Below are 24,280 nucleotides of genomic sequence, written 5' to 3'. Positions count from 1 at the left end.
GTAAACATTATATATTAGGACTTTGTATGATATATTTCTGAGAAAGATCTTTGGTCGGCTCTTTCTAGTTTAGTAAATATGTCCTCAGGTATGCAGAAACTTTTTTTTAGTCAAGTCCCGTTTGTTGAATCTCCCTCATATTGTTGGTCGCCCTGGCACATGACGTTCCTTCCTGTGCCTGTGAGTTTCAATGTATCTCCAACTCTCTTTCAGTAGTTTCAGAGATTTGGGTCTAATGTTGAGGTCTTTGATCCACTTTGAATTGATGTTCATGTTCATGCATGATGACAAACAGGGATACACTTTTAGTTTTCTGCTTATGGCTGCCCAGTTTTCTAAACACCAATTGCTGAAGAGGCTATGATTTTTCCACTGTATGTCATTAGCTCCTTTGTCATATATCAGATGACTGTGTGCAGTTTTATTTCTGGGTCTTCTTATCTATTACGCTGATTTTCAGGTCTATTTTTGTGCCAATACCAAGCTGTCTTTGTTATGGCTCCATAGTGAAGTTTGGAATCTGGTATTGTGATATCGTCTTTGTTGCTATTTTTGCCTACAATTGCTTTGGGCTTTTGTTGTTCCATATGGATTTTTGGATTCTTTCCTCTATCTCAGTAAAGAATGTCATTAGGATTTTGATAGAGACTGCATGAAGTTCTATATCATTTTTTGTAGTATGGTCATTTTTACAATATTGATTCTACCTATCCATGAACATGGAAGGTGTTTCCATTTTCTGGTGTTCTTTCTTGTTTTTCTCTTTGTATTTTTATAGGTCTCGCTATAAAGACCTTTTACATCTTTGATTAGGTTGATACCTAGGTATCTTTTTTTTTGAGGATATTGAAAATGGGTTTTTTTTCATGTTTTCACTTTCTGCTTGTGCATTGTTGGCATATAGAAAGGCTACAATTTTTGGCTTAATTTTGTATCTACTTTGCTGAAGTGATTGATTAACTCTAGTAGCTTGGGAATGGTTTTTTCGGGGGCCCTTTAGGTATAAGACTTTGTCAGTGAGATAACATTTGTAAGAATGATTTCAGATCCCTCACAGGTAATGTACTTTAAAAGGGAAATGATAAAAATCCTCACAATTTAAACTTTATTAACAAACTTTGTGCTCATGGCACATATATTTATGTTGACCACAATTGAAAACTGATATCTAGACAGGTAGGGTGGTAACTCCAAGTATTTTCCTTGGTAAAATCATGTTTAAACTGCAAGGTAATTTATATATCCTGTATTTAAACACAGAATGTAAACTGAGGAATGATGGCAGCAAACTCTGACATATTGGTGGCTTCAGTTAGTGGAAGCAAGAATTACTCTGTTAGAAGAGAAGGAAGAGTGAAAATCTGAGGGTCACAGCAGTCATCCATCCCTATTGCAAGGAGATATTTTGAAGGGGTCACCTTGGAAAGGTTTGTATGGAAGAGGGAAAAGGAACGCCTGGCATACACTAGGAGAAGCTGCAAAGTTATGTATTGATGTAAGAAACACATGAGGTTTGGGTGACACAATGTGAAGTATTAGTACTGTTGAAATAAAGTTAATTTCTAATACATATGCACCCTATCCAGGGGTATAAACTTACGGTTTACTTGGTCAGATTGTTGAGGCTATTTTCATAGGAGTATTAGAGAGACAAAAATGAGAAGAAACTTCAAAAGGTGGTTCAAAATCAATAGTGTATTAATGAAAAATGAGCATAATATTTGCTAATGAATTTTTACCTGCAGAAACTCCACTGTAACAAGACACCTGATAGAGTTACTGGCTCCCTTATCACAGTTTTGCAGTTCTTAGAAGATTTTTACTCTAAACTGTTTCAGAAGGAGATTGAAATTTTAAAATTGTAAAACTAAATAGTGATGGAAAATAAGGGAGTAGAGAAAAATCCATTGATTATATGGAAAAAGACTTTTGAGAATGCTTCTAATTGAGCTCAGATTTAACTTTTGTAGAGAGTCAATGAGAAAATTAGAGAAATGTAAAATTTTTATTTACATATGTGGTCCGAATGAAATCTACCACTAAAAGCAAGATAGAAAGAGGAAAGAATTAAAAGTGTGAATGTACTTTGGTTATCCTTTTACAATCATTAAGAAAGTGATAGCTTCCGAAACGAAATTGGATTCATTATACTAATTAAACCTAGTATAAACCCTTTAAAATTATTTCTTCATATTGTCTAAACTACTGCCTATACTTATTCAACTTATAATAGTGTTTTTAAATATGGCAAAGAAAGTTACTAGAGAAATCTTCATAAAACATATGTTATACTCTGAATTTAGTTTTGATAAGTACTTGTACTATCTAGGCTGAGTTCCATTTCTACCTTACAGTCCAGGGCACACACAGGCTTTCATCCAAACCCATCTGCCTCCATCAGAGACTTAGGCTAAGGGGAGAACTGCCATGACCATTTGAAGCCATAACCATGTGGAGACAGTATCTCCAAATTATAAAATTTCAGCCATGATCAAGGAAACCAAATGAGAGCTAAAGACCCTGAGTGTAAGCCTTAGTCGTTACGAGGCAGGAGGAAACCTCAACATGTAGCTAGAAAATCTTGGCTCATCAAAGTCACCTGACACACCACTTCAAACGTCCTGATGAGAAATTTCAAAATTAAAGCTCAGAATCTGAGTTCTCTAAGTACATTGTATGAATGCACTTTCTTTTCTTTCTTTTTTTTTTTTTTTTAACTGCTGGTCCTGGGACTTGAACTCAGGGTCTGGGGTGCTCTCCTTGATCTTTTTTTTTTTTTTGTTTGTTTGTTTTTTGGCCAGTCCTGGGGCTTGGACTCAGGGCCTGAGCACTGTCCCTGGCTTCTTCCCGCTCAAGGCTAGCGCTCTGCCACTTAAGCCACAGCACCACTTCTGGACGTTTTCTGTATATGTGGTGCTGGGGAATCGAACCCAGGGCCTCATGTGTACGAGGCAAGAACTCTTGCCACTAGGCCATATCCCCAGCCCCCCTTGATCTTGTTTTGATCAAAGCTATCACTTTACCAATTGATCCACAGTGGCACTTCCGGCTTTTTCTCAGTGGTTTATTGAAAATAAGTCTTACAGACTCTCCTACCCCAGCTGGTTTTGAACTGTGATCCTCAGATCTCAGCCTCTTGAGTAACTAGGATTAAAGACATGAGTCACCAGTGCCCAGCACAAATGCACTTATGAATATAATTTTGTACATAGTTCATCACTTCAGCTTCTTAAACTAATAGTGTGTATTGTATTTTCTTTCCCAATATATAAAATCTAGAGATACTGACTTCACAAATTTATTTCCCCAAATTAAAAAATATAATTTTAAAATTAAGCTAATTTTTTTTCTTAATTAGAAGACTCCTTCATCAGCTACTCTCACCATTTCTTTTTATCTCTAGGAAAAATCAAATACCTTCTCATGCTTCATTTGGGTAAACCTTTTAGATAAATGCTTAAAATGTGCACGGGGTTATACATGACAATCCCTAGTCCTCACTCACTGTGAACCAAAGGCTGACAACATATATTTGATAATTCAAAGCTTTTCTAATTTAATTGACATCCTCTCCTATTGGTGTATTTGTTGCCTTTATTTGCGTACTTCTGTTTCTCTAGTATGTTACTAATAATTCTACCTTCCATTTTTCTATTTATTTGTAGAGATTTTTGGCCTTCCAAACTTCAGTATTTTGCATATATGTTGGTATATATGCTGTTCATTTTGTTCCTATTTACAGAAATGTGTATAAAAGAACAATCTCTTTATTAGAGGACTTGCGATGAGAAAGAAGTCTTCCTATCTATCAGATTTATTAAGAAAAATACAATGAATAATATCCAGTGCAAATTTGAATTGTAAACTTGTTCCAAGGAGAACACCAGGAAATGAATATAATCCATTATATTAATAAGAGACCTATTCTCTGCCATAAATATTAAAATGTGTATTTCAGCACCCTGGGTGGTCATTCCCTAAACAGTTCTTTTTCATTCAAATGACTGTAAAATTAATACACTGCTAACAAAAAAATTCATTTATAGTCTGTTCTACATAAAGAGGGATCAATTCAATATTAGGTTTTGTAGAAAAATACACTATCCTTAATTAAATGTGAAATTGCAGCACTAATGTCATCTCAGTGGTTCTTGCCAATTAAATTGACAGCAAGGGCCACAGTGGTCAATTGTGATATTTAAGGAATTTCAAGCCTATGGAGTATATTGTCTGATATGAAGAACCTTCTCAAAAACACTACAAGTCAAAATAGTTTAAAAATTGTGGAATGACTAAAAAATTCTTTTAAGATAAATTTTTCTTGTATAGGTTTATTTATGCATTTATTCAACACTTGCCATGTTCTAAATTTTAAGTATTTTTTTTCAATTCGCTGTCTCATATTGCTTATACATAATAATTGAAGAAAACATAATTTTTTTGCTATTTGATCTTCCAAAACAATATTGTTTGGTTCTTCTTTAATCATTCATGAGCCATTTAGTATTTTTCATCTTGGCAGAAAAAAATAATCTCATAGTTCAAGTTTAAAACATGATTCAAAAAGCAATGTACTCTTTACCTGATATACAACTGTAACCTCTACATACAATAACAGTGTATTTTTATAATTACCTTATTGGAGCGCAAGTACTGATGCTGCACACCTGTAATTCTAATTCAGGAAGCTGAGATGTGAGGATCAGTGCTCCAAGCAGTCCTGGAATGAAATATATGAAACTTGTATCTTTAATTGCCTCTAATTATATAAACCTGAAAGTAGAGTTGTGGTTCAAGTAATAGAGCCTTAGCCTTGAGTCAATGCTCACAGACAGTGCTCAGACCCTCAGTCTGAGCTCTAGGATCGACATACACAAAGAACACAAAAATTAACTTGTAGGAAATAAAGTATTTTAGACTATCATGTCTTCCCTAGGAAGTGAAGTTGAAGAACACAGAATTACTAATATGTGACCTAATCATATTTATAGCTTACCTTTTATCATTGGTCAGATGGATTCACACCATGTGATATTTTAGTTTGTATTTCTTTATGTATATTATTTCAGAAAAAGGGTTTCATTATGATATTTCCACGTATGCCTATTATGTACCTTAATCATCTTCTCATCTTTTGCCCCAGTTCCACTCAAACCTGTTCCATTTAAGATTTATATCATGTGTCTGTGGGTGTATGAGAAATAATATGCAATATTTTTCAGAGTCTGGATTATTATGCTCAACTTGATAATCTTCATTTTTATCCATTTTCCTCAAATGACACAATTTCAGTTTTCTTTATGACTAAATACTTTATCACATGCTACATTTTTATTATTCATTCATATTTTATGGGTACCTAAGTTGACCCTATGTCCTGTTTATTATGAATGGCATTGAAATAAATATGAATGCAAGGATTTCCTATCGTTTCTCTTTGAATATTTGGTCAAGAGTGACATACAGGGTCTGGGGATATAGCCTAGTGGCAAGAGTGCCTGCCTGGATACACGAGGCCCTAGGTTCGATTCCCCAGCACCACATATACAGAAAACGGCCAGAAGCGGCGCTGTGGCTCAAGTGGCAGAGTGCTAGCCTTGAGCGGGAAGAAGCCAGGGACAGTGCTCAGGCCCTGAGTCCAAGGCCCAGGACTGGCCAAAAAAAAAAAAAAAAAAAAAAGAGTGACATACAGACCACGATCTTGTGATAATTTAAGTACAGTCTAGATTTCTTGTGAGATTGAATTCTTCATCAGGAAAATAAGGTATAAAAAAGAATATGATTACTGACTCTCAGGTTGTAATAAATTTGATATTAATGAAATATTTATATAACAGAGTTAGCCAAATATGAATGTGGGAGAAAAAATGAGCAAGGGGTAACAAGTATGACAAGAAATGACAAGAAATGTACTCCATGTATATAACTGTAACCCATCTGTACACCATCTTGAGAAAAAAATTAAATTTAAGAAAATACAAATGTTATCTCTTCCATTACCAGGTAAAATATACCACTTTTCTTCATTTAGTTGACATTTAGTATTCTATGTCTGCCACGTCTTTTAAGAGTTACAGTGATTGGAATGTTTCCATTTCAGTTCAGAAACTCTCGATATAATTTTGCATAAATTTGATTTTTCATAGATAAGTTCCTTTAATTATAGTACAACATATTTGGACAAGTAAGTACACATTTCAATTTTTCTAAATCTTCAATCTAAGACTGAGGATCCTACAGCTTTCAGGGTCTTGCATACTGTTTTACTAGGGACCAACCCTCCCTCTACTTCTCTTCCCTAATCAACCATACCTGAGGTCCGCCTTTCCTGCAGCCCAGGGGAGGTTGCAATATTTGTAAACCTCTCACCTAGCTCTCAACATGTCTTTTCCTGGATTCCACACTTTCAAGTTTCTGGAGGGTATGAGTTTCTGTAGCTGGGTGTAAACTGCTTTTCCAAGGGACTTGTATCAAACTACAACTCTGACCCAGGAAATGCAGAAAGGAAGTTCCTAGCTACATTCATTTCTGGCCTGATCACCTGCATCTTTCAGATTGTGTAAGCGTCTGACTTCCTCTGCAGGATAGACTCCTTCACCCTTTCCCAAGACTGCAAGAAATTTCAGAAGAAATCGAGAGTTCTTTCTTAATTTTCTTATTAGGAAGCTTCCATGTGCTGGCCTGTGACGTCAATAAGTTTTACTATCGGAATTCCTTTCAATTTGTTTAAACGTTCAGTAAGAAAAGAGTTTGAAGTGCAAAAATAATCAATTGCAATAATGTTCTTTGGGATTATCAAGTAATTCTAGTTGGAAATAATTGGAAAGATAAAAGAAGAAAATTAAATCCTCTTTTGTTTGTACTGGAAAACAATTGTTAGGAAATAGTATACTCATGCTGAATCTCTCTATCTGGTCACAGAATAGAACACAAGTAGAATGATCTGAACGTGTTCTGAACTATGGATACTGGGCATAAGCAATGCCATTTTTGTCCCCACAGAGATCCTAATGCCTTACTAGGTAACAGGGACATTTCACTCAATTCTGAGAACTAAAGATGGGGCATAGGTCATTCCAAACTGCAGGTATGTCATGGATTTTTAAACTCCAGGAAAGCCCTATTATTTATCCCTGGTTATTTAGATTGTTGGATTCTGGTAAGTCTCTACCCCAGATTGTTCCCACTAATTAACTTCTAACACACTCTAGCTGCCCCGCCCTTAGTTAACCCATAACTGGCTTCTTTTGCTTCTGTAAACACATTTTGCTAATCCTCATACCACTCAGCATCTACCTGGACATACTTTTTGCCTCTATAAGCCTTATGCTAGCAATGTTCAGGACTGCAGGCTCTTTGGAAAGCTAGTCTGCTTACAGTTGCTGACTTTCTAAAAGAAAGACTTCTGATTTCACCTCTGATAGTGTGGCTTCTCTCTTTCTTCCTGATTGAGTTCCCATGTAAGAATTCTACATTTTGTTTCAAATCCTCCCTTCTCCTTCTATATCTAGTTGGTACTGTCAATGTCATCCTTTTTATTCCTGCCCTTTCTGCTTATTTGATATTTTGGAGAACTAAGGCTGGCCACAGTTAACAAGATATTTGTTAAATAGTAAAAAAGTGGGGAAAAAAAACACTTAAGTCCTAAACACTTGATAAAAAGTGAGAAAAACATGTGAGTCCTAATATGTTCCTAAATTCAAAGGTGTTGACTTCAGACTTGAATGGCTTTTTTTTTTTTTCTTGGAGAGTCAGGTTACTAACTAGAGTTTCTTGGATAAAAAAATGACAAAATCATACTATGTGGCAAATGCATATTTTTTTAAAGGTGGTGAGCATGTCCTTGATTGTTTCAGTGATTATCTAGAATTTTAATAAGAAAGACAACGGCTATAAATAGGTGTTGCTAGCTGAGTATGAATGCCCCACACCTGTAATCAGAGCTACTTAGGAGGCTAAGGTATCAGGATACCTGGTTGATGTCAGGGTTGGAAAGAGCACTTGTTTCCAGCTAAATACTTACAAGCCAGAAGTACAGTTGTGGCTCAATTAGTAGGGCACCAGCCTTGAGCAAATCAACTTAAGAGACAAGGCCCCAGCCCTGAATTGCAGCCTAGTACTAGCACAGTGTGTGTGTGTGTGTGTGTGTGTGTGTGTGTGTGTTTCTGATGGTTTGAATTAAATCTTGGACAAAAGTCTCTTACATGGTTCTACTGTCCTTATGGACACCTCCAGCCTTTATACAAGAGGGAGATTGTTGTTAATTTGGTAATTCAGACAAACCACTGTGTGGATGTATCCGAAGAGCCGTCCAGCCCATGTTCGTGTTCTTTAAGTTCCTGTGCCTTCCAAGTTAATTCTTTCATATTGGCAGAAGATCTTCATGTGGATTCTTGAAGGTGTCTTTGAGCATTTGTGTGCTGGTTTTCACATGTTCGGGTGTTGACAAATGTGCACCACTTTTGAGAAATATCATGCATTTACTTTCTATAAAATAAGTTTGGCTGTGCTTAACTAGCAATGAATTGTATGAAAGTGACTAACGTTCCCCTTTTCATGGAAAAGTTCTGTAATAAACAATATAAAGAGGTTAAGATCTGAGGATCACATGCCAAAGCCAGATCAGGCAGACAAATCTGTGAGCATCAAAACCAAGTGAGTATCAAAAAGCCACAAAATGAAAGTGTTTCTGAATGGGTAGCATACAAATATCAAGCAAAAAGAGCTAGCACTGGACCTTGAGTTTAACCCCAGTATTAGTAAAATTAAAATAAAATAATAAACAATTTAACATCCTATAAAACTTGTCCCTTTGGAAAGGTAAAACTGCTGATTACTTCTCTTTTAAAGTTAGCATTTTTATTTAGAATTAATTTTTAAAACATTACTTTATGGAGGTTTAAATATTGCTTTGTAGAGAGTTCTTATTTATTTCTACTATACTTTATAAATTATGGGAAGTGAAACTTTCTCACTGATAGCAAAATGTCAACACTGCTTTCATTACCATTGAACAAGATAATTAAAAATATAAAATTATTCAAATGGAAACATAAGGAGAATATGCTCTTTTGTATTTTTATTTATTTATTTATCTTTGCCAGGGCTGGCATTATCCTAGAGGATTTTTTGCTCAAGGCTAATATTCTACCACTTGAGCCACAGCAGAACTTCAGGCTTCTTTCTGTGTCTGTTCTACCAAGGAATCGAACCCAGGGCTTCATGCATGCTAGGCAAGCATTCTACCACTAGGCCAAACTCCCAGCCCAGAATATGTGCTCTAATTTTAACATTAAGTGTAGATAATTCCAGTGTTGTTCCCCTAATTAAAAGTTAATTTATGATTTGCGGCTCGAGTTTAAAACAGAAATGTACATATTTTTGAATTTCATGACTAGATTACAATAATGATAAGGGGTTATTTTATAATGTAAAATCTTCTTCAAAGTATTAATGGATTGCTATGTGACAGATTTTGTTAGTTTTTCTTTTACCTTTATGAGAAATTAGGATTTGAATTATGATATTTTATATTGTCTATATTGATATAATCCCTGATATTTTGCAGGAAACAAGCAGGAACAGGGAATGTTTTGTAAAACAGTTCAATTCAAAAGTATCTTAAGTAACTATATATCACACCTAATTTTGCATTTTTTTTTAACTATTGTGGCACTCCTGAAGTTTGAACTTAGGAAAAAGGCACTATCCCTTAATTTTATTAGTTGTTTTCTCGATGATGGTGGTCTACTACTTTAGCCACAGTGGCACTGCGTTTGTGCCTTTTTGGTGGTTAATTGGAGGTAAGAGTTTCATTGACTTTCTTGCCCCGGCTGGTTTCAAACTATAATCCTCAGTTCTCAGCCTCACACTTACAAGTGTGAGCCCCAGGTGCCTGCGTTGGTATGGCATATTTTTATTTTCCAGTTTTATTTAGATTCTATTTTGCTCTAACTAGGACCTCTACCATTAACCTATGCTTCTAACCATGGTTTGATATATTTTTAGATTAATTTGGGCATTTAATAAATTAGTATTTTAGAGAGCCATTTGAAGATTTGCTCCTTTCAGAATTTCAACACATATTTTGGAAGAGTGCAGCACAAAACAAAAATGTTGACAGGAACATTGTCCAAATCTATAGCTCACATGATGAGACAGCAGGGAATTATAAATGATCCTTTTAACTGGGCTTTGACATTTCCTTGTAATGCAAACAATTTACAAATTTACAAGGTTTTGCAATGTCTGGGGTTTATCACCCCAAGAAACTTTGAGATCCTGGTCTGTAGTTATTAGTGTTAGCAGCAAGTAGTAGGGTGGCTTAACCAAGTGGTTTTAACATCTGTTTAAACAAATTGGAAAGGGGGTGGGGGCCTGGAGGCAAAGTTCAAGTGGTAGACTGCCTACCTTGTGAGCACAAAGCCCTGATGAGTTCAATCCCAGTATTGTCAAAACAGGGGGGAAAAAATGAAAGGAAAAGTAAAAGCAACTTTCAGTGGAGCTACAAGAACAAGCTTATTAGTGAAGGAAAGGGTAAGGAATCATCAGTGTAAAGATTTGTTGTCTTTGGCAAAGGTGAGTGACATCAGCACAACTTATTTATGTTTCCATGTATAGCATTTCCTTCTGTAGAGCCAGAGTGAAAGACCAGAGTAACTCCATATTGTACTAAGACCCCATTCTGTACCTGACTGACCTTACTGTAAGCCCTAAAGACCATAAAATATCCTGGGACAGGGAGTTCTCAGAAAAACCATAAACACCCATAAGAGTGACTGGCAGAGAAGAAAAACAAGTTTTAGATTTACCAGAACTCCTCCACCCAGGTGTGGTTTCCAGTATCTAAAACCCTGCAACTGTGCATGTATTCCCCCTTGCTACACCCTTATGGCTTAACCAATCAATTTTAAATGGGTCAGTCCCTTGATCTGACCAATAACCCTTTCCAGATTCCTTCCCACCACCAAATGCGCCAAACATGCTTTATAATTTTCCTGTGGTGTGTGTTGATTTGTTAAAAGATGCTATGATGTATGCTAAGTCCCTGCCTTCCCCCAAAGAATGTATAAAACAGCTGGAAGCCTTACCTCAGGGCCTCTTAGCATCACCCGCGTGCTGTGTGCGTGGAGGATGGAGCTAGCTTGAAATAAAAGCCCTTTTTGCTGCCTGCATTTGTCTTGGTCTCTGGTGGTCTCTCAGGGGATCCAAACTCGAGCATTTCACTTCCTTCTATATGTGCCATGTTAGACATTTCCAAAAGGAGAGACACTCTCATATTGCCTTTGTTCCTCTCACAATCACTGGTAATCTTCTGTGTTTAACCAGGACAACCATTTTTTTTTTGTCTAGTGTGTATCTCTTGTATCTCTAAAAGATAACTGCTTGTAAATGCTAAAGACTATTAACAATAATTCATTATTATCGTCATATGTTCCTTGCTTATTTGGTATCAAAACTTGAAAAGTTTGTCTTAGAGTCTAAATAATTTTTCAGTGGCTGCTTCAGATTTTGTTTGGAGGCACTTATGTGTTCGACATTGTCAGTGACTGCTGTGGATTGAAAGTTTATCTTTAGCATGTTGAAATGCTGACTCCTATGGATTTGCATGGAGCACTTGGAGTCACTGGAGCTTCAGGAGGGGATTATAATTTAGCAGTGGAGGTGAAGCCCCCACTCCAGCATTGACCAACTGACCAAGGCAAACCCTTTATTTTTCTTCCTCTTGGGGGATTATTGAGGAGTTGCACATAGTGGTGACCTAAGAAGCAGACTCCATCCTAACTGGGCTAAGTCACACATATTATTAAAATACTTTGCTGTTATTTTAACAAGTTTGCTGTAAATACATTTGAGAAATATGGCTTTATGAACCTCAAGACATGTTGGTGAAATGAATGTGCACAAGGTCTAGTGCCAGGATTACTGTTAATCCCCCATTTTTGGTACTACAGGACAGAAAGAGTTTTTTTCTCTCTCTCTCTCCCTCTCTCTCTCTCTTTCTCTGTCTCTGAGTTGGAACATTAGCACACAGATTATGCATTTGTTGAACATGTACAAGGTCTTTGGTTCAATTGTCAGTACCAAAATGTTTGAGTGGGAGAAAATTTTTAACAAGCTACATAGCGAGTTGCAATTTGTTTTAGGCTCAGTTATTCAATTTAGATAAAAAGAGACCTTTAGAAAAAGCTTAATTCCAATAGGTTGTTCCTTTCTAGGAGTTGTTCTCAGGAAAAGCTGTCTTTACAACCACAGTGGAGATTGCGATGTGTCTGCATGACAGTAGGTAAGGTCCCTTAATGCCAGAAACGATTGCTAGCATTGGCTCCAAGGCTGACAGAGCATTGCCCTGTTGCTGCATGGGCTCTGCTCTTCTGGAGAATTGACCAAGAGTGTGATCCTGTCTCAGACTTAATGATTCCTGAAAGCGGACATCCGGCAGTTGAAGTCCAGTGATTTGCACATGAGGGAGGAGTCATAAGATATAATTCTAACATTTTTGAAGGATGAATTTACCCCTAAGTTATCTCCTGAGGTTTGGTAGGGTATCACACCCAATGAGAGGAGGGTGTGGTGATGCATGACAAAACATCAAACAGTGTAAATATTTAGAATTGTTTAGTAGTTTCCTAATGCCTCGTCCTGATGCTTTACCATGCCACTGTTTGCTTGCCCTGTGTCCAAGTACATCCAGTGTCCAGGTGGACACAAAATGTCTGTTGTCTGAGTCCTTGTCCACGCTGGAGTCTGGAGAAGAATCAGCACTGCTCCAGAGTGGAGAGAGTGCCATTGCAGATGTTAGTTATTGCCAATAGGGGAATGATGTGTCCCAGAGAGAAGGAAATGTGATTCAGACCAGGTTCCCACAGATAGAAGGAAAGGTCATTCAGACCAGGTTTCCATGCAGCTCTGTATCTTTCACGGTTGCTGAGGGTCATTTAGTTGCCTGTCTAGTTCTCACCAAACTCTTTCTCATATCCTCAACCCCACCCTTAGATAATGTGATACTAACCCAAATTATATGTATTATACTACTATTTACAACAAGAATGCCTTTGGATCTATGATATGCAATGTATTGCTCTAGGTATTACAATCCTCCAAAAACTTGGTGGATTTCTTGGTTCTGTAAACTTTGTTAAGATTGTTTTAAGCTTTTTTTTATGAGGTTAAGCCTATGAGGTTATTGTTCCTGTAAAGTGAATACGTTGATGTAATAGTTTCTATAATGTTAACATTTTATTTTTCAGTTTGCTATGTTGTCTAATTGGTATAAACACCTCAAGCAGTGATAATATACTTCAGAACAAGGGCAACATTTTGCCAGGTTCACAAGTGATTCTGACTTACTTTGTAACCATGGTGCTAGCAATGGAATTGAAATGTCCTATACATAATTTTTTGTCCATGAGAAGTGGATATTGGCCTTATAAAATTTTTTCTGAGTTAGTGAGGTCAGTAAAGCATGCTGGTTCTCAATGTTTAAATGTTTGGCCATATCTCTAGGTAGCCATTGTAAACTTTCAGTGTGGATTATAGTTGTTTTTGTACTATAGTATCATTTTATGGTTTGTGTGTCATTATACTTTTCTTCTGTAGTATGGGAATTTAGACTTGGGGCCTTGTGTTTGTTAGGCAGGCAGGCATTACTACCATTGGAACTATATCTCTAGACATTTCTTTTTACTCTTTGCTTTAGTTCTTTTTCAAGTAAGGACTATGTCTGACACTGAGATAGCCTCACTTCACAAAGCAGTATTCTTTCTTTATTTATTTATTTTGATGGTGAGAGTATTACTTTATTCTCAAGTTTCTTCTCTCCTAGGGGTTACTTTCTTATTTTTGACATCCATGACTGTGTAATGATTTAAAAAAAAAACAAAACACAAAACCAGTATGTTGAATTGAAAGTTGAATTACTTCAGTAAAAAAAAAAAGCTTTTTATGAATATTTTTGATAATGGTTGGTCTTCTTTTATCCAGAACAAGACCATGAATTCAGGATTTCCTGTATAGATGGGGTTTAATGACCCTCCATGTCATGACTGTATGATTGTCCACTCAGAAGAAGGTGGGAGCAGATCCACTTGAGGAGCTGGTACTCAAGTGAAATACAGTCCTGTCACATCACGCCCATTATGCTTGCTCATTCAGATCTCAGAAGTCATGCTTCCACGTCAGCTCCACTGCATTTTTCTTATCTATGCCTTGCATGGAACGAAGGTAACAGTGCCACTAGACCTAGCTTATTAGTGAGTTGGACCCCTGAACAGAACCAGTGAGTGGTGGCCAATGGCAGGAGACTGGGATAATGACGGTGGATGACCTAGCTGTGTTGTATGCAGAGTCTGAGCAAAAAGAAAATAATTGTCTTGCAGGTATAAGAGAGCAGTGCCTACTTGGGTCGCTGCCAATGTGCCTAGTTTCATCAAGAATTTTGCTATTTCTTTCTTTACTTTTTCTTCTAGAAATGGAATGAAGACCTTCCTGTGGAATAAAAAGAAAGAAACATTTCCCCTTGTGGAGCCTCCTTTAGTTAGGGCCAAGTAATTCCAATATTTATGCAGAATGGGCAGTCCACACCTAAAGTGTTCCTTTTTCAGCATTTTTAACAAATAAAAGATGTTTCTAAAGCTTATGTACAAGGAATTTTTATACAGTGTGCCCTTGGGATTGTACAGAACTCCCCAAAATAAGAAGAAACCCTGCTTAATGCAGTGCATAAAATTTAAAATGTCAAAAACACTATAGGCCAAAGAAGAAACTAAAAAAATAATCAGAATAATTAAGTATACATAGTTGTAAATTCTCTACAAGCAAAAGGTACCTAAGGTGAGGCATCATTTCTAGTCCAGGGAATCCTGGTCTGTTTATACAACATTCCCTGCAGGCCATGGAGAAATTGGATTTTTTACACAAATCCAGAAAAAGCAGATAAAGCTTTTATTGACTAAATAGACATCTTCAGCAAGGCAGCTAACTGCCAACTAGTTAGGGGTAGAATATACTTCTTGCTATATTGGGGGGGAGGGGAGCTACTTTTTTCTCAAATCTTGATTCCTCCTGAATCCAAAGAAAAATAAAAGTTTCCAATTTATGTGTGGTTTTACATTTTTTGTTTTTTCTCATTTTTTATTGTTAAAGGGGTATACAGAGGGGTTACATTTTTCATACATAAGGCAGTGAGTACATTTCTTATCCAACTTGTTTTGTCTTCCCTCATTTTCCCCCCTGCCTTTGCCCTTCTTATAACCTGCCATAGGTTGTACAGTTGATTTACGCCATATAGTTTTGTTATGTATTATTTTTAATGTTCTTTTTTACTCATCCAGGATCCCTGTGGTTATGGATTGGCCAACAAGACAGAATGTAGCCAGCATAATAGTGGTTGCTGTAATATTCTCATCACCCAATTCTACCAACAGTCCCCTATGCTGTGATGATGCTAGGATAGTAGAAAGGCTGTGTGTAATATTTGTTACCATATCCATTGAGAAATCAATAATAAATCTAAAGCTAAAGGCCTATAATTAAAAGTAATTAATATTCTTTGTTATAAGTGTTCTTTTGTGCATTGGTCTCTCAAGGACTGAACAAAAATATTACATCTATCATTGGAATTCCAGAAAACCTCTTAGGGCTATTTTAACTCAATTTTTATGCCCACTTATACTAAAACTTATTATACATGTGTATGTGTATGCTTGCAATACTTACAAGGCAATGTACTCTAAACCAACTGTACATCTCAGGGAAGGGTGTGGAGGGAACTGGGGAGGGGATGTGAGAAAAATGAAGGAGAAGGTAAGAAGTTTAAAAAGAGAAGTCACAGCTTAGTGTACGTAAATGTAATCCTTCTGTATATTACTTTGACAGTAAAGCATAAAGAAAAAAATAAATATTCCCTAGAACTTGTTGTGCCAGATTTCCGGTCCCCAAAGACCACCAAGGAGCCATACTGATGCAAACTCACAAGAGTCTTTATTGCAAGCTGTAGCCTGGACTCCCAACCATCACTGACACAGCCCCGACCCTCAGATAGGCAGGGTTTTTATTGTGATTACAACAGGGGCAGGGTATTTCCAACCTGGAAGATACTTGATTGGATGACATTTAGCACGCAAGTCTTGTCCTATTTCCATTGGCTATCTACCCTTTCAGTTACCTATTTTGGCTTTGATATCGGGAACTGGCCTTGATATCGGGAATTGACAACAGGTGTCACGTAACACTGATGCAGGGGGTTAGTGCAGGGGGTAGAGCAAGTCACAAATGGGTTAAGCAAGCCGTTTACAGAAGCAGAATATTGCGGTCAGGCTGACCTAGTACCAACTATATTTGAACAATTGCGACCATGTTTTCCCATTACCACTAAGCAAGCTTAAGTGGGCTAAAACAATCCAGTACTCAATCATAAGTAAACCAACCCAACAGTTACCATGGCATTTCTACTACTATTATGGTTATTTCTATAGTCTATGACTATGATCATGTTTTACTGTCCGTTACCATGGTTGCTACCCAGTTATAGAGGTGAACAAGTGCTCCCTACATTTTTAAATGTCAAACTAAAAGAAACTAGTCTCACGGGTGGGGGTGCAGCCCTCTATCATGTAGTCATCACCAGGGTTTAGAAGCTGTTATAATTTTAACACTAAAACTTACATTTAGTTACTCCAGTTTTCAGGTCAGCCCTAACAAACTCTACTGGTTTGTGGTTCTAATTACTTAATTAAAGCTATACCCTTATGAACACGAAAGATGATGCTAAGTGAAATGAACTCCATCTTATGGAAACGATTGTTATATCACAGTTGTAACTACTTTCAACATGCCATATGTAACTGTAGCCTCTATTATTATGATCTTCCTGTATCACCTTCCTGTGGTTGTACCTACACTATCTCTGTATCTTATCTGAGTATATTGGAAACTGGGTATACTGGTATTAGAACTAGGAAATTGGAAGGGAATACCAAAATCGAGAGACACAGGGTAAAAAAGACAAACAAATACAAAAGCAATACTTCCAAAACTGTTTGGTGTAAATGAACTGAACAACTGAACAACTCATGGGGGGGAAGGGAAAGGGGGAGGGGGGAGGGGGGAGTGAGGGACGAGGTAACAATCAGCACAAGAAATGTATCCAATGCCTAATGTATGAAACTGTAACTTCTCTGAAATTTAGTTTGATAATAAAAACATATTAAAAAAAAGAATTACTGAAAGGCAGTGCCTCATATTTTCATTTACATAAAAATTATATACTTTTAATTATGAACGAATACTATATACAATTCAATTATTTTCTTAATGTATTTTGATATATTTTGTTTTTGTTTTTTGTTTTTTTTTGTTTTTGTTTTTTTGGCCAGTCCTAGGCCGTGAACTCAGGGCCTGAGCACCTTCCCTGGCTTCTTTTTTTTGCTCAAGGCTAGTACTCTGCCACTTGAGCCACAGCACCACTTCTGGCCGTTTTCTGTATATGAGGTGCTAGGGAATTGAACTCAGGGCTTCATGTATACGAGGCAAGCACTCTTGCCACTAGGCCATATCCCCAGCCCCTTTTGATATATTTTGTATTGGTATATAGTTTTAATAAATATTGGTTATTTTAATATAAAAAAAAACCTTGTAACCATGGTTTTACAGTGGCTAAAAGGCATTTTCAAGCAAGTTCTTTCTTCCCAGCACATAAACCAAAAGTCCTGGCATAAAACATTCAATGGGACAAGTTCTGGAAAGGGCTTTTGGTCTTTTTGCATCTGTTCTCTTTCCCAAATAGTGACAGTGGCTTCTCACTTGCTTTATCAAACTACAGACCAGCTCTTCCACACAATGGAATAAATGTCCTCACAAGTCCTCAACAGTTCTTCTTTGTGGATTCCTGGAAACTGTCTTATCTGGCAATTACAGATAGGAAGCTCAGATATCATACAATCCCTTGTTACTATTCCTTGTGACCCCAAAGTTATGTGAAGTAGTTGTACCTTGTATCAATATTTCAAATTTTAAAAATCCTTCCAGAGAAAAATTTCCTTCTTGCTATTTATGCAAAAGTCACTTGCAATCTGACTTTTTAAAAAGAAAAACCATATTCACAGTAGAAATGTTGCATTCACAATTGTTATCACAACTAAATGTTTCACAAGCCATGCCCATCAATCCAGTCTCCAGGAAAGGCATAACAGCCCTAAAACATGGATTAACCATAAAACTTGGTTCTCTGGGCTCAGCCTCCATGTGTGCAGATTGTTTGCTGCAGAAAGAACTCTTCTCACTATTCCAGTCTTTTGAGTAATACATATTACTATCGCCTGGATGGAACAGATGAAGATCGTGCTGCTTTCATTACAACAAATGGCTGTTTTAAAAACTGAAAACAGGGAAGATATGAGAACCCTAGATCACGGTGGGGGATTTGACTGAGTGCAGAAAGTATGAATGCATGGAGAATGAATGATGCATAGAGAAAACCATTGACTGTGTGATTGTTTCAGCTTGTGTATCTGAACTTTTGCAGTAATCCCATCAAAATAGAGGAATGAGTATCTATGTGTACTTATCTAACTGTTTCCTGGTGTTCTGGACCTGCTAGGGAAACGACTAGAATTACTCTTTTCTGATGTCCTGTTATTAACCACTTTGACTGTACCCTTTTGATCATTTCTTCTAAGCTAGCCCTGGGAAGATGACCATAAATAAGCAGAGGATGAGGGAGACATCTTTGGTTTAATCACGTGGGTTGGTGGTGTTATAAAAGGTTGTGAAATTATATTGAATGGGTATATTCTTCATCTATCTGCAGAATGGAACAGACAGACAGGGGCTAACATTCTGCCCAGTTGCAAAGCTTTGGCAAGGCAACTTTTGAAAACCTGATTGTATGGGCTCTGATGGCTCACGCCTGTAATCCTAGCTACTTAGGAGGCTGAGATCTGAGGATAATGGTTTAAACCTGCCTGGGTAAGAAAGTCTGGGAGACTCTTATTTTTAATTAAGTACCAGAAACCTGGATGTGGTACTGTGGCGCAAAGTGATAGAAGGATAGTCTTGAGCTGAAAAGCTGGGAGACATTGCCGAGGCCCATAGTTCAAGCCGCATGAGAGACAAAAATAAAATAAAAGAAAATCAAAGAACTGAAAACTTGATTGTGGATTTTGCTGAAATTTCATGAGTCTGAGGATGCAAGTAGCTCTTGATATCTGTCAGTACCTTTTCAGGATAGGTGAAACCTTCCTTCTGCTATGCTCTGGAAAGGGGCTGTTTCCTAATGGAATTAATCCTTTGATTAGACGAGATCGGGCACGTTCAGGGTGGTATGAGGTAACAAACAGTACAAAAAAATGTATCCAATGCCTAATGTATGAAACTGTAACCTCTCTGTAATTCAGTTTGATAATAAAAAATATATATAAAAAGAAAAAAATTAATCCTTTTATTTTTGATACCTGTTGGCATTGGATCAGATAATGGTCCAACCTTGTGCATAAGGTGTTAGGTAAAGGCTTAGGAACCCTCTGGAAGTTACCTATGGCTTATCATCCTCAACATTTGAGGAAAGGGGAACATATAAATAAGACCCTGGAAGTTGGGGGAGGGGATATTTCAGGAAATCTACCTATATTGGGAACAGTTACGGCCCATAGCATTACAGAGGATTAGGTGTAGTTTTCCCAATCCGGGAAGGATTTCACAGTTTGAAGTATTTTATGGATTCCCCATCCTCCCAGTGAAGGGACTATGAGGACATTCAAGCAGGATATTCCAGGATCTCTGGCTACTATCATGCAATGAGATGGCAAACTGCATTTGTTACTAATTAGCTTGCTAATCTGTGCATGGTGGAAACCTAACTTGGGTGACTCTCCCTCTCTCTCTCTCTCTCTCTCTCTCTCTCTCTCTCTCTCTCTCTCTTTCTCTCTCTATCTTTCCCTCTCTCTCTCACACATGTGTACACATATATTGCATTTAAAAAAAATGAAACTATCCCTCTAGAGTTTGTCAAATAACCTGGTCCTGGGGCTTAAACTCAGCTGGATGCTCTCCCTGAATTTCTTTTTGGTCAAGGCTAGCACTATATCACTTGAGCCAAAGTGCCACATTGGCTTTTCTGTGTACTTTTTTGGAGACAAAAGTCTCAAGGTCGTCCCTGGCTGGGTAAGTGTCAACATTTGATCCATAGTTCTCAGATCTCTGGGTAGCTAGGATTACAGGTGTGAACCACTGGCATCCAGCTGAAGTATCTGTACAATTTTAGAAATTTTAAAATAATAATATACATTGTCTGTTACAAGTATGATCTAAGTATAGAAGTGACACTTGTCTTTAATATCACAATGAGTTTTTGATGCCACAATTAAAACCCATACAACCATAAAATTGGCTGAAGCCTCTTTAATACAAAGTCAAAGTGCTAGAAAAACTGGATATCCCTATGTAGAAAACTGAAACTGGACCCTTATCTAAAATCTCCTTGCACCAGCATTAATTCAAAATGGATCAAAGACTTAAGTGAAAAATCAGAAACCATGAAACTATTATAAGAGGAAATGGGAGAAAGATTAAGTGGAGGAAACAACTTTCTGAGTAAAGATTCAGAAGCAAAGCAAATCAAACAGAGAGTTGATAAATGTGATTTCATCATGTTATAATGTTTCCACATGGCAAAGGACATAGCCAACAAGCTAAAATGACAGCCATCTGAATGGGAGAAGCTTTTTGCAAGCTACACACTACATCCAGAATCTATAGCAATTTAAGAAAATATAAGCATTCAAAAATGTAACTACTTAATAAATAAAAGGGCTAGACTTTCTCCGAAGATGTAAAAACTGGCCAATAGAATACTTGAGGAAATGCTCAACATATCTGGACATAAAAGAAAAAGGAAATCAAAACAATATTGAGATTCCACTTCAGTTAAAATGGCCATTATCAACAAAAGAAATGAAAACAGATGCTGGTGAGGATACAGCTAAAAGGTATACCTAATACAGTGTTAGCGGTAATCTAAACTTATTCAACCACTAGGCAAAGCAATATAGAGATTCTTCAAAATTTAAACATTAAACTAAGGTATGATCCAGCAATTTCACTCCTAGGCATTTATCCAAAAGATTACATACTGAAATACAATAAATCCCCTAGCATAATCCTGTGTAGTGTACCAATCTTTACCATACCCAAGGTGAGGAATCGCCCAGATAACCCTCAATGTACAAATGGATCAGAAAAAAAGTGATTACACACACACACACACACACACACACACACACACACACACACACACACACAGTGGGATTTTACTCATGCATCAGAAAGAATGATAGTGTACTATTTGTTAATAAAAAAAAAGGAGACTTGGAAAAATTGTGTTAAACTGAGTAAGTCTGGTCCAGAGAAACAAAGGATGCCTGTTTTTCCTTGTATGTGGAAGATTTTGCTTATGAATTGGTAAGCAAATACATTGGTGGTATGGAATTATATCCAAATGTATTAAGTGATATATGGTAGATTCATAGTTACTCAAATAATGTAATTACTTAGGAAGGTAAAGTCAACCAATAAACACTGGGAAAGGGGTACTTAAATGTGGTAGAATGGGCCCAAGGGGAAAAGGATAGACAAATAAAGTAGAGACTTGTGGGGAAAGAATTAAATGCATGTCCTACAAAATTAAGAGTAAGGTAGGGTGTGGGTAAGGGGAAGGACAGGTGAGAATGTTGAAAGGGATAATGATGATTAAAATAGACTCTACTGATAAACTGCTTTGTTAACTGGCAACTTCTTTGTATACCTACTTAAAGATAATTTTAAAGAGAAGACACAAAATGGTACATAGTTTCTTTCCTAAGTAATGACTCTTAGTGTTTCTTCTTCAACAACGTGAACAAAGATCAGAATACTTGCCAAATATAATTTTGTTTTTTTTATTTTGATTTAAAATATATCATACTTAATGATCTTCAGTAACTTTCGACTTGATTTTAGAGGTGAAAACTGGTAAGAAAATATCTAACTTTGAATAAGAAGTGTAATGTCAAACTATTCGTGCAAATTGGTATGGGATTTTACCCAGTACTAAATAGAAAATCAGTAAATGTTTCTAGCTATTCAAATAATTTTGTCTACTGTTTTCTAATAAGTTTATAGAAAATCTCTCCAGCATATATTCCTGTCACCTAAATAAGCACCTTACTTGCACTTATTAGCTATTTTGGTTATATTTTGTTCTGAGAGCTGACAAGGCTCAGCTAGCACTTGTCACTTGTCATGGCTCACACAACTATTCTTTGAAGATGGGTGAAGTTAGTGCCAACTTGGAAGCTTTAATACTTATATTGCTGGCATATTGTCAGTACCAATAAAATAATTGAGGCCAAATACTGCTGTGATCTTCTAATATCTCTTGCTCCATCTGAGTGGGCCATTACCACATCTTCTTTCCATGGAGCTTCAATATGGCTGGATTTTCTATATGGTAGCCAATGGCTTGCAAAGCACTGCTTTCCACAAATAACTAACCAAACTACTTACATAATGTTTTGAAATCAGATCCTGGGACATCAGAGAGCATAATCTCTTGTGTATTCTATTTGCTTTGACTGTCAACATTTAACTCATTTTTCAAGACAAGGGGGTATTATTTCCATTGTTTGATGGAAGGAAGGTCACATCATTTGCAGACTTTTTTTAAACTATTGCTGAGTAATACATTAGTATTATAGGAATAGACATCAACTACTGTGGACAAATGCACTTGTAAAGATCTATGATCTAAAGTCTTTGAGGGATTCAATTTCATCTGAAATGAATTACTAAACAGCATTCTTCAGTCCACTGAAGCAGGACTTCTAGATTTCCTGATGGTTGAACTCCTCAACATGAAGTGATTTTACTGCCATGCAACCTTCTATCACCTGATGCCTGCAAAGCTTCCTCAGCAGCTGCAACATCAATTGTCTTGAATTTCACTTCCATTCAAAGCTATAATGTGTTATTGATGGTGAGACATGCATGCCTGGTATTTAGAAATCCCACAAGGAAGCTGTTTTGTTTCCTCCAACCATTAAACTGATTAGAAAAGAAGATTAAATATAATATTTGTTTTCAGATCAAATAACACAGGAGGACTTGGCAGGCTTTACAATTAGAGGTTTGAAAAAAAAGTGGTTTTTAAATATGATGTTATACTCTGTCTAATGACAAAGTGATACACAAAGTGCAGTTTTTATAATTCAACATCTGAGCAAAGCAACTATTGATTTTTTTTAAGTCAGCTGCCATTTAAATAGGGCAATTAGTTAAAGACTGAGAATAAGCAAAATCTTACAAGGTTCCTGAGGCTGGTGCCCCATGACAAATTTAAATCTCTTAAAAGCCACAGACTCTAACTCTCTAGAGAAACAACTCAGAGGAAATTTGTCAGGTCTGCTATGCCTAAAGTTGCAGGAGAAAACCTCAGCTCTCTTCAGATATGTCTGTTAAGGCTAATAACAGTCTAATTATAGAGAATATGGTTGCTACTACCAGCTGAAAGCATTTTGTGGATTTAAAAAGCAAATTGAATTGAAGAAAGACAGTTAATGTAACTGTACCATCTGCAGTTCTGCAAGCTGTATTCAGCCAAAACCAATCTCTCCTTCAAGGTGACCTGCCTAGACTAGATGTATGTTAGCTCAGGCATGATCTGTACATCATCACACCAAAGATTATTTCATAAATTATTTGTTCTTTATATCCTAAAAAATATCCTCAAACTCAAGGTACCTTAAAGATTTCTAGAAATTCAATTTTTTGTGAAGTGTGCCCAAGAAATTTAATATGGTATTATTACCTCCTTTTCCTACACTTTTTGTTACATTTAAAAAATTGAAACAATTACTTAACTGACATGCTCACAATTACCATTCAGGCTGTAGCATTCTTTTCAAAATAACATTTTCATGATTAGAAACCTTAATTTTGAGGTTGCATTTGTTTTGCTGGAATCCTTAGTGTTCAGAAATTGGTTACTCTTACAATCTATATAGGGAAAATTCTTACAGAGTTAGTATTTAGCTTGCATTTTATGTAAATTGTGATGTCAAAATTGTGGTATGTTTATTCTATTAATGAGATATATATTATAAATGCTTCCTTTAAAATGATATTTCCTTTTGATTTTCTCTACTTTAGCCACCAAGAATTTTGAACATTTCTTCATTTATTGATTGAATATGTGTATTTCTTTGAGACCTCTTGGTACAATCCATTTGCCTATTTAATAATAATTGAG

This window comes from Perognathus longimembris, chromosome 14, assembly GCF_023159225.1.
Source record: "Perognathus longimembris pacificus isolate PPM17 chromosome 14, ASM2315922v1, whole genome shotgun sequence".
NCBI classification, from domain to species: Eukaryota; Metazoa; Chordata; class Mammalia; order Rodentia; family Heteromyidae; genus Perognathus; species Perognathus longimembris.
The sequence above is the reverse complement of the archived record's forward strand: the minus strand, read 5'-3'. Positions refer to the sequence as shown.